We start from the raw sequence: 10,560 nt of genomic DNA, 5'->3' as shown, positions 1-10,560 counted from the left end.
AATAGCCAGAAACTGGAAAGAACCCAGATGTCCCTTAATAGATATATAGATACAGAAAATGTGGTACATTGACACAATGGAGTACTACTCAGCTATTAAAAACAATGAATTTATGAAACTCTTAGGCAAATGGATGAAACTAGAAAACATCATCCTGAGTGAGGTAATCCAATCACAAAGGAAAACACAGGATATGTACTCACTGATTAGTGGATATTAGCCCAGAAGCTCAGAATACCCAAGATACAATTCACAGACCACATGAAGCTCAAGAAGAAGGAAGACCAAATTGTGAATACTTTGGTCCTTCTTAGAAGGGGGAACAAAATACCCATGGGAGGAGTTATAGAGACAAAGTATGGAGCAGAGACTGAAGGAAAGGCCATCCAGGGACTGCCCCACCTGGGGATCCATCCCATATACAGTCACCAAACCCAGACACTATTGTGGATGCCAACGAGTTCTTGCTGACGGAAGCCTGATATAGCTGTCTCCTGAGGGGCTGTACCAGTGCCTGACAAATACAGAGATGGATGCTCTCATCCAACCATTGGACTGAGCACAGGGTTCCCAGTGGAGGAACTAGAGAAAGGACCCAAGGAGCTGAAGCGGTTTTCAGCCCTATAAGAGGAACAACAATATGAACAAACCTATACCCGAAGAGCTCCCAGGGAATAAACCACCAACCAAAATCTACACATTGATGGACCCTTGGCTCCAGCTGCATATGTAGCAGAGGATGGTCTTGTCAGTCATCAATTGGAAGAGAGGCCCTTGGTCCTACGAATGCTTTATGCCCCAGTATAGTGGCATGCCAGGACCAGGAAGCAGGAGTGTGTGTGTTGGTGAGCAGGGGGATGGGGAGGAGATGGGGGCTTTCAGAAGGAAACCAGGAAAGTGGATAACATTCAGAATGTAAATAAAGAAAAATCTCTAATAAAAAAATAAATTAAAAATTAAAATAAAATAACCAAATAAAACAAGTGCATTGGACAAGCTGTGGCAGCAAAAAGCCCTACACCACTTCTAGCCTACCACACCAACCACAGAGGACAAAACAGCCTGAAGACCAGAGAACCCTAAAGATAAGTGGAAATGAGCTTTCACACAGAGAAAATGAAAATGTAAGGATCTTTTTCTTTTGCTGGTTAAAGCAATGATATTGGGGCTTATAACTTATTATTGTTTCAAAATCCAGCCCAGATAACTAGGCTCAGTCTATTGCTGCGAAGAGACACTATGACCAAGTGAACTCTTATAAAGGAAAACATTTAATTGGGGCTGGGTCATAATTTCAGAGGTTTAGTCTATTGTCAGCATGGAGGAAAACATGGTGGCACATAGGCAGATGTGGTGTTGGGAAAGGAGCTGAGAGTTCTATATCCAGATCTGCATGCAGTGGGAAGAGACAAGTACTGGGCCTGGCTTGAGCATTTGAAACCCCAAAGCCCACCCCAATGACACACATCCTCCAACAGGCCACACCTCCTAATCCCTAGCAAGTAGCACCACTCCCTAATGACCACACATTCAAATATATGAACCTATGGTGGCTATTCCTATTCAAACAACTACAATAATGCAGTTATATAAGACACCAAGAATCTGATGCAAGCCTGTATCTTACAAGATTTGCCAAGGCCTCAAGATGGCCAGGGGTAGACGTGGTTACTGTGTGAGTCCGATGACCTGGAGTTCAGCTCAGAAGAACCCACAGAAAAGGCAGTGCATGTCAGTAAGCAGGTCAATGCCCCTGAAGAGAGATGGAGGCAAAGACAGGCTAGCTTCCCAGAGGCTCATCCCAGCTAGGCTAAGGTGCACAATAAGGCAGCAGGAATAACTACATAGAACCTGCTTCTGTAAGGCTAAGGAGAGAACCACTCACAAAGGTTGCCCTGATATTCACACATGTGCTGTTGCAATTTGCTTCTATATACACACACATACACACACACACACACACACACACACACGCACACACGCACATGCACACGCACATGCATACATGCAATCCTACAAGATTTGCTCAAGAAAAGAATAAAATAAGAAAAAGTATCTTTGTCCAAAATATCATTATATCTTCATCATCGTTTAAAAGATGGTTGCAGACCAAGGACCTAGAGCTGAGATGTACTTAGAATCTTAAAATTCAGACACAGAGAGAGATGCCATGCAGGGCACAAAGAGGACAAGGGCCAAGACAATATCAGAAGATAGGCCAAGTTCTTTTCTTTAGTGGTTGTGGGGTTTGATCTTACAAAAGTGTTCTACTTCTCAGTAGAACACACAACAGTGATATTATTCACTATGAAATAACCACACTTTATTTCCATTATTCTTTGTTTTCTAATATTTTATAGATTCCAAAATTGTTAGTTTAATAATATTTTTTAAAGGAAATAAAAGTTTTCATGTCTTAAATCCAGCTAGTATGTTCTAAAATCAACTTGGTTCAAAATCATTTGTATTTCTCTATAGGGTCACAGAAATGTTTATTAACTAACACCATAGCCAAGGTTCATATTGACTTCAGCGCTTTAGATAATTATGTGTGAAATTTTCTGTCCACACAAAGGAGAAAATTCTCCAGGGTGAAAATCTAATTCTGAAAATTTGTATGCAAGTGAGCATACCAAATATGAGACCAGAGTGAGACACCCTTGGTCTTTTCCCGAACAACATTCATCTTGATGTCTGGCATAAAGACAGCCAGCAGCAGTGCAGGGTGTGCAGATGGCGTGAACTGGGCCCCAGAGCTAGCATGGTGGGTGACAGAGCAACATTTTCCTCATAAAGCTGGCCCAATGAATGACCTACTATGAAGGGCTGTGGGAGAAAGCAAGGCTTAGCTTGGAAAACCTCAGGTGGAGAAAGCCTGGAGAGAGGAGTTCATCTACAAAGCAGGAGGCGTTGAGACTTTTCTAAAATGCCCTCTACCTCCACGCCCATGTCTTCACTCAGTCAACATTTATTTAGTGCTGCTTAAATATGAGGAATGGTGCAGAAGCCTGAACCAGGTGGACGGCCTGCTAGTGGACTCGAGGAGCAGGAGGAGAGGCAGCAGGTTCTTGAGACATTCCAAATGGGAAAGCTTTGGGCTCAACTGAATGGGAGCCGATAAATGAGAGAATCCAGAATGCTTCCTGGGCTTTTTGTCGCTAACTGGACGGAAAAATACTGGCGTTGTCATTAGACAGACATGAGAGGAGAGGGGGGAGGGGAAGAGAAGACTGGTGAGCTTGGGATATAAGGGTTTTCAAGGACAGGATACAAAGGAAACCTATCAAGAGAAGTCAGAAGTGGAAAGAAGTCATGTTAGAAAGGATGGCTCGGGGCTGGTGAGATGGCTCAGTGGGTGAGAGCACCCGACTGCTCTCCCGAAGGTCCGGAGTTCAAATCCCAGCAACCACATGGTGGCTCATAACCATCCTTAACAAGATCTGACTCCCTCTTCTGGGGTGTCTGAAGACAGCTACGGTGTATTTACATATAATAAATAAATCTTAAAAAAAAAAAAAAAGGACGGCTCAGAAGTCAAGAGAATAGTCTTGGGAGCAGAGCGTTCCAATGCAGTGGCTTGTCAGAACTTTGCCGATCTACTTTCTACTTGGAAACACCTGAGAACTACAGAGGAATAGCCAGTGCACTCATATACTACAAAAGCAGGGTGCCATAGCCACACATAACCAACACCGTTGTTAGAATAAAGAATGAGGATATGAAGGAGCTTTCTAGGGCTGGAGGGAGAGTCCAGCTGTTAAGAACACCGGCCGTTCTTCCAGAGGATCCATGATCAAGACCAGCAACTACACCAAAGCTTTCAAGCTCTTATCCCTCAGCTTCCAGGGGACCTAATGCCCTTCTTCTGTCTTCTGCTTATACCAGACACATAAATGGTGGACACATATGCACATAAAATAAATCAAATAAAAACACAAAGAACTTTGCCACTGCATCTGGGGTGACAACTGAAACGATCTCATCCCAGAACAGGTTAGACTGGGGACAGGTTAAAGAGCGGAACACATACCACAGTTTGTCCTCAGCTCTAGGATGTACACTGTACTCATTGGAAAGCGAGGTGGCTGCCTCCTCTAGGAAAGAGCTCTTATTCTGAGTCCATCCATTCCAGTGTCAACCTCTTTTTTCTTCCTCCCATTCCCTGCAGACCTCTGGACATTGGTTCCTCACTGAGATGTTATAGGATTCAGAGATGGAGGGAAGTAAGTCCCATTTTGCCCTAATTAGTCAGTGACTAGTGAACAGTCAATAGTCAGTTCACATGATCAGCTTCAGTCTACTAGTTACATATGACTGTGGCACATCTCGCGCTACATTTTGAGGTATGCTATAACCCTGTGGAATTTGTGCCTTTTTAGTAGGAAGTTAGCAACTAGTGAGATGGCTCATCAGGTAAAAGTACTTTTCACCAAGCCTTATGATATGCATTTAATACCTGAAACCAATAGGGTTAAAGGCAAGAATTAACTGCTGGAAGGTGTTTTTGCCCTCCACATACATACCACAGCATGCCTGTGTCCACAAATACATTGACATAAACATACACAAAAATAAAAAATGTTTAAACAGGACGTTAAGAGATGTGCTAGAAGAGCCCTGCGGGTATAACCAGTTGGGTGCCATGTATCCACACACTAAATAAAACTAGCAGACAGCATCTAACACCCAGAGCCTCTAGAATATGTGGAGAAAGCTCACAGCTTCACAGGATGGCATTCTGTACACTTCATGTACGACGCCGGGCATATGTATCCAGTTACCATAAGCAACAGGAGCAAAGGAAGTGAGGGAAATGGTCTTCCACCAAGACAAACCTGTGTTCTCCATCCTGATCTCAAGACAGTTGGGGATTGGCACTGAACAGACCCAGTTAGTAGGGGTAACCTAAAGAGTCAAATTTCAGCCAAACTTAGAAGTCAGTGTTCCCTTGCTGGTTCTGTCACTGAGAAAGAGGACTGCAGAAGGGTCTTGTCAATGCCTGAGTTGTATGGTAGACCCCTGGAGTTTAGCTACAGCAAGGATTCCAGGTAATGTAAGCTCAGGAGGTCTCAGGTGAGAACATTACCATCTCCAAGTAAACTCACCCCCTAGAGGCCCCAGGTTTTTAGTTTCAAGATATGGTGCAGAGATACTTCCTGTGTCATCCAACGATGTCAACACTGTTCCATTAGTCCAGCAGACATTCCCGTGAATCCCTTCTCTCAGTTCCAGATAACCGAGCTATCCAGTGTGGACGCACACCCATGACCACGTAACTCAGAAACACACCGTATTTACAGAGTTGAAGATGATTATGTTTACATCTTGTATTAGCCTGTTACTCTACTCACAGATAGATCTGGGACTGCCTCAGTGAAGCTTTGAAGTGGCCACAAACACGGGCAATGGTTGATGCTGGGAAGGACAGACATCTCCCCGATTGTCTTATGTCTTGTTAGAGCTGCCCATTTTTCACCAAGCATCTTCTCAAGTTAAAAAAAAAAGTGAGCTATGCATGGAGAACACAAGCCTTCAAACCCCTGCAAATTAGGCAATAAAACCCTACTTGGAGAACAGCGATCATGATGCCCTGCCCTTGCTCGGTTGGGTCATATCAGCTAATTTTCAGTGATGAGTCAGTCAGTGCATACATTTATTGGACATTGTCCTAGTTAGGGTTGCTCTTGCTGTGGTGAAACACCATGATGGGAAGCAACTTGAGGAGGAAAGAGTTTCATTTCTCTCACAGTTTAATGTAACTAACTGTTCATCGTCAAAAGCAGTGAGGGCAGGACTCAAGCAGGACAGGAACCTGGAAGCAGGAGCCATGGAAGGGTGCTGCTTACAGGCTTGCTCAGCCTGCTTTCTTTATAGAGCTCAGATCACTAGCCTAGGGGTGGCACCACCCAAAAAGGACTGGGCCCTCCCACATCAATCACTAATTAAGGAAATGCCCTACAGGCTTGCCTATAACCCCATGTTAGGGAGGCATTTTCTCAATTCAGGCTCTCTCCTTTCCAATGACTCTAGCCTGGATCAAACTGACATAAAACTGGCCAGCACAACCGCCTCCTGTTAACTTGACATACAAGCACATCACTGTTAATCGATAACCTTTCCTTTCTTGTTTATCCCCAAGATCTCTAAAAAAAATCATACATTAATAAAGACATCACAATACAAAACATTGTGTAAACGTAAAAGTCCCACAGTCTTTTGGGGAAAACTCAAACAACCTAAAACTTCAGTATCTGTTAATATCCAAAGTCTTTTAAAATACAACGTCTCTCTCTAAACTGTGGACAGGCTCCAATAAAATAAAATAAATAAATAAGGTAAATAATTTCTTACTTCTTAAAGAGCCAGGACAGTCATAATCAGATCAGAGCAGGACCAAACCCCAATAGTGTCAATAACATAATGTCCCATATGCTATTTACTCACAGTTGTCTGGGCTCCTCCAAAGGGATGGGGTCACTTCTCTGGCTCTGACCTCTGCTGCACACAAAGTTGTCATTTGGGCTCTGGGGTGGGTCCACTCCACTGTTGCCATTCTTGGTGGCATTTCCAAAACGCTGGAGTCTCTGCTAAAGCTGGCCTGTACTTTCACCAGTACCCTCTCTTGGTCTCTATTCATGGTGCCAAGCCTCAAAGTCTCTCCATGACCCCTCCAATCCTGGGTTTTCAACTGCTAATGAGGCTGCACCTTCCCCAGTGGCTTTCCCTAGCCTCTCAAAGTGCTAAGCCTCAGCTGCTTCTCATGACCTCTTCATGCCTTCAAAACCAGTACTCCCTGGGTGACTCGTACGTCACCAAGTTCAGCTGCAGCACAAGGTACATCTTTGGTGACCGTTGGAACACAGCTTCTGCATGCTGACTCTCAGAAAACACTTCCCAGAAGATCTCATCTTAATGATGCTGATCTCTTCTTAATCACCAATCATTTCTCAGCTCCAGTGAAACAGTATCAATTGTCCAAGTAAAGCAAGAGTTTTACTTGAGTGGTGCTGGTTTCTGGCCAATCGCAGCTCACTCTTGGCCTTCAACTGACCAGACCCATAAAATCTTAACTCAAAATAGCAAACAGCCCTGAGGTAGTCTTTCAGTGGTTCTCAAACTTCCCTCTGGAACTTCATAAGCTAGGCCTCCATCTTCTGCATTGCTCTCAACATTTCATCTTCCAAGCTCCCACAGAACAGGCTCAATGAACTTTGAACACTCCATAGTTTTTCTAGTCCATGTTTCCAGTGTCCTTCCACAATCCTTGCCCAAAACAACAGGGTCAGGTCTGTCAAAACAACACCTCATTCCTAGTACCAACTTCTCCTAGTCACTGCTTTGCTCCCAAGAGACTCCATGACCAAAAGCAAGTCGGAGATGAAAGTGTTTATTTCGCTCACAGTTACATTTAACAGTTCAACATCAAAAGCAGTGATGACAGGATCTCCATACAAGCCGGCGACCTGGAGATTGGAGCTGATGTGAAGGCTACGAAGGAGGGCTGCTTACTGGCTTGCTCAGCCTGCTTTATTATAGAACCCAGGACCACCAGCAAAGGGATGGCACCACCCACGTCAATCACTAACTAACGAAATGCCCTACGGGCTTGACCTCACCCAGATATTATGGAGGCACTTTCTCAACTGAAGCTGATTCTAGTTTCATCAACTTGAAACAATTTGCTAGTCATCCAGCACAGGCAGCAATTTTTACCTTACGTTATAGTCTAGATAGAGGGTGGCAACCATGGAATACACTTCAGAAGCGATATTAAGATATTGGAATGTCTTAAAAGAACTTAGGAACATCCAAGCCACAGATTTGAGAACAACTATGAAACCAGGTGGTGTTAGGGTAAGAGCCAGGTTCCGGAGCCCAGAGAATGGAGTTGAACAAAGAGAAACTCAAAGAGAAGTCACATCCTGGCACAGCCAGCAGCAGAGCGGCAGGCCCTGTGTGCACACTGAGTGTCAGGCCTTCCTTTAAGTACTGTGTGTGGTTTAAGTCCCAAATCTCCCAACTATCCCAAGAAGTGGATACCTAATTATCTCCTACTTAATGTTAAAAAAAAAAAAAAAAAACTTGTTTTCTTGTTTTTGTTTTTGCAAAAGTGCTGCGGTCCCGGCTTTTGGTGGTGAACCGTAATATTAAACGGTGAGTGGAATAAATCCTTTCCTCTCCAGGTTGCTTCTCATCATGCAGGGAGCTGAATCATGACAGTGTGTTTGCAACTCTATTCTTCTCCAAGATCCCTAATGGCTAAGGATAGTGGACACTTCTTTAAGTGTTTCTTGGCAATTTGAGATTCCTCTGTTGAGAATTCTGTTTAGATCTGTACCCTAGTTTGTTTGATTGTTTGTTTGACTGATGATTGGGTTCGTTTGGCTTTTTGTTTCTCTGTGTAACAGAGTGCTGCCTGTCCTGGACTTGCTTTGTAGACTGGCTGGCCTCAAACTCACAGAGATCTGACTGCCTCTGCCTCCTGAGTGCTAGAGTTAACAGTGTGTGCCACCACACCAAGCCCATGTCCCGTTTTTAAATTTGGATTATTTTGTTTGGTGATGTCTAGTTTTTTAAGTTCTTTATATATGTTGGATATTAGCCCTCTGTCAGATGTGGAGTTGGTGAAGATCTTTTTCCAATCAAAAATCCCTTAAAGAATTACAGGAAAAATATTTTCTGTGCCTTTGATCTGGGAATCTTGCCCTTCTATTCCTAGTATTCTTAGATTTGGTCTTTTCATAGTGTCTCAGATTTCCTGGATCTTTGTCAGGAATTTTTTTAGATTAAACATTTTCTTTGACCAATGTATCTGTTTCTTCTATTGTTACTTCTGTGCCCAAGATTCTCTCTTCCATCTCTTGTATTCTGTTGGTGATGATTATGTCTGTAGTTCCTATTCTCATTCCTAGATTTTTCCATCTGCAGAATTCCCCCAGTCGTGTTTTCTTTATTACTTCTATTTCTATTTTCAGATCTTGCACAGTTCTAGTCACAGTCCTTCAACTGTTCTTTCTTGGCTTTCTTCACATTGTTTAAGGAATTTATTGAGTTCCTCCAATTTTCTGATTGTCTTTCCCTCACTTTCATTACAAGATTTATTCTTTCCTTTTTAAGGATCTCAATCATCTTTGTAAAGTAGGTTTTAAGGTTGTTTCCATGTTCTCCAGCTGTACTGGCATATTCAGGGCTTGCTGTAGTGGGGTGGCTGACATATTGCCCCAGTTGTTGACTGTGTTTTTACACTGACATTTGGGCATCTGGATTTGGAGTGATTATAGGTCTATGTGCCAATTTCTGCATTTGTCTTTGTTGGATGGGTGTTTTCTTCCTTGGTATTTGTTTCCGTTCTGGTCTACTGGCTGGAGTAGGCTGTGGCTGAATAGAGGGTCTCCACCCAAGTTGGGTTCTGGGCTCCTAATGGTCTTGAGTTGCCACCCAAGTTGGGGTTTTGAGTTCTGGCAATGTGAGTGGATTTACCTAGGGTTCAGAATGTTGGCCTGGCCTCTGGTGGGGTAGGAGGCTTCTGTGTTTCAGGGAGCTGGCCTGGCCTCTGGTGAAGGAACAGCTTTCCAAGTCCTTTGAAGCGAAAGCTTCTGGTTTCTCTAAACTCAGTTGTGCCATGTGATGAGTTTTTTGAAGCTGTCCTGTGAGAGGATGTTTTTCTGAAGCAGGTACTTATGAGGATGCATGGTGTTTGGAAAGAGTATTAATAGAACCCCACAAACAGTGAAAGGATATTCCTGCAACCCTGGCCATGTCATGCTTCGCTGTTCTTTGCTAGCCATGCAACTAGCTTTGCCATTATTTGATGATCTTTGATGGTTTTCAATTAGTCTTTCCTGCTCTTCTCATGCTATTCTGGCTGAGTCTTGCCACTTCTGCTGACTCATGCCCATTTGGTAGAGAGCCTTGCAGTTTCTGCTTGATCCAACCACTAGTGCTGATTCATGTTTGGCATTAGCTATTGAACTGGACTACTGATATCCTGACAATGAAGACTGAAATCACCACAAAGAACAACTTCTAAATAGGCCCACAACCCCTTGTCCTACTAGCCATCTTTCTGCCCTACCTTTGATTGGTAGGCTAGAAGGGAGGTTGAAATGTTTAAGAGCCTTAAATAAAATAGCCTTTGAAAAAAAATCTACGCCTACAGACTTTCCTTCATGTGATTTTATACTTGGAGACATGAGCAATGTGTCACCCAGAAGAGCATCTTCCACATCACCTGCCCATGCCCATGTCCCCACACTCACTGGAGTTGTGAGGTTGCTGTTCTGTTCATTATGCCACCACAGCCAATAGTCTTTTGTTATGGCTGCCTGGATGGACCACACCACAGCAGCACTGTAGCGGTGGAAGCAGGAAGGAGGGCAGCCCTGTTGTGGATCCATGCTCTGGAGAAGGGAGGTGACAGAGACAGGCTCTTCCCTCTCTCATTTGTTTTTATCTTTGTGTGTTTTCTTTCACTGAGATTAAAGACACCATGACCAACAACAACTTGTTTATTTCCTCTTACAGGGTAAGGTCCATCATGAAAGGAAGTCAGGGGAAAAG

This window comes from Mus pahari, chromosome 2, assembly GCF_900095145.1.
Source record: "Mus pahari chromosome 2, PAHARI_EIJ_v1.1, whole genome shotgun sequence".
NCBI classification, from domain to species: domain Eukaryota; kingdom Metazoa; phylum Chordata; class Mammalia; order Rodentia; family Muridae; genus Mus; species Mus pahari.
The sequence above is the reverse complement of the archived record's forward strand: the minus strand, read 5'-3'. Positions refer to the sequence as shown.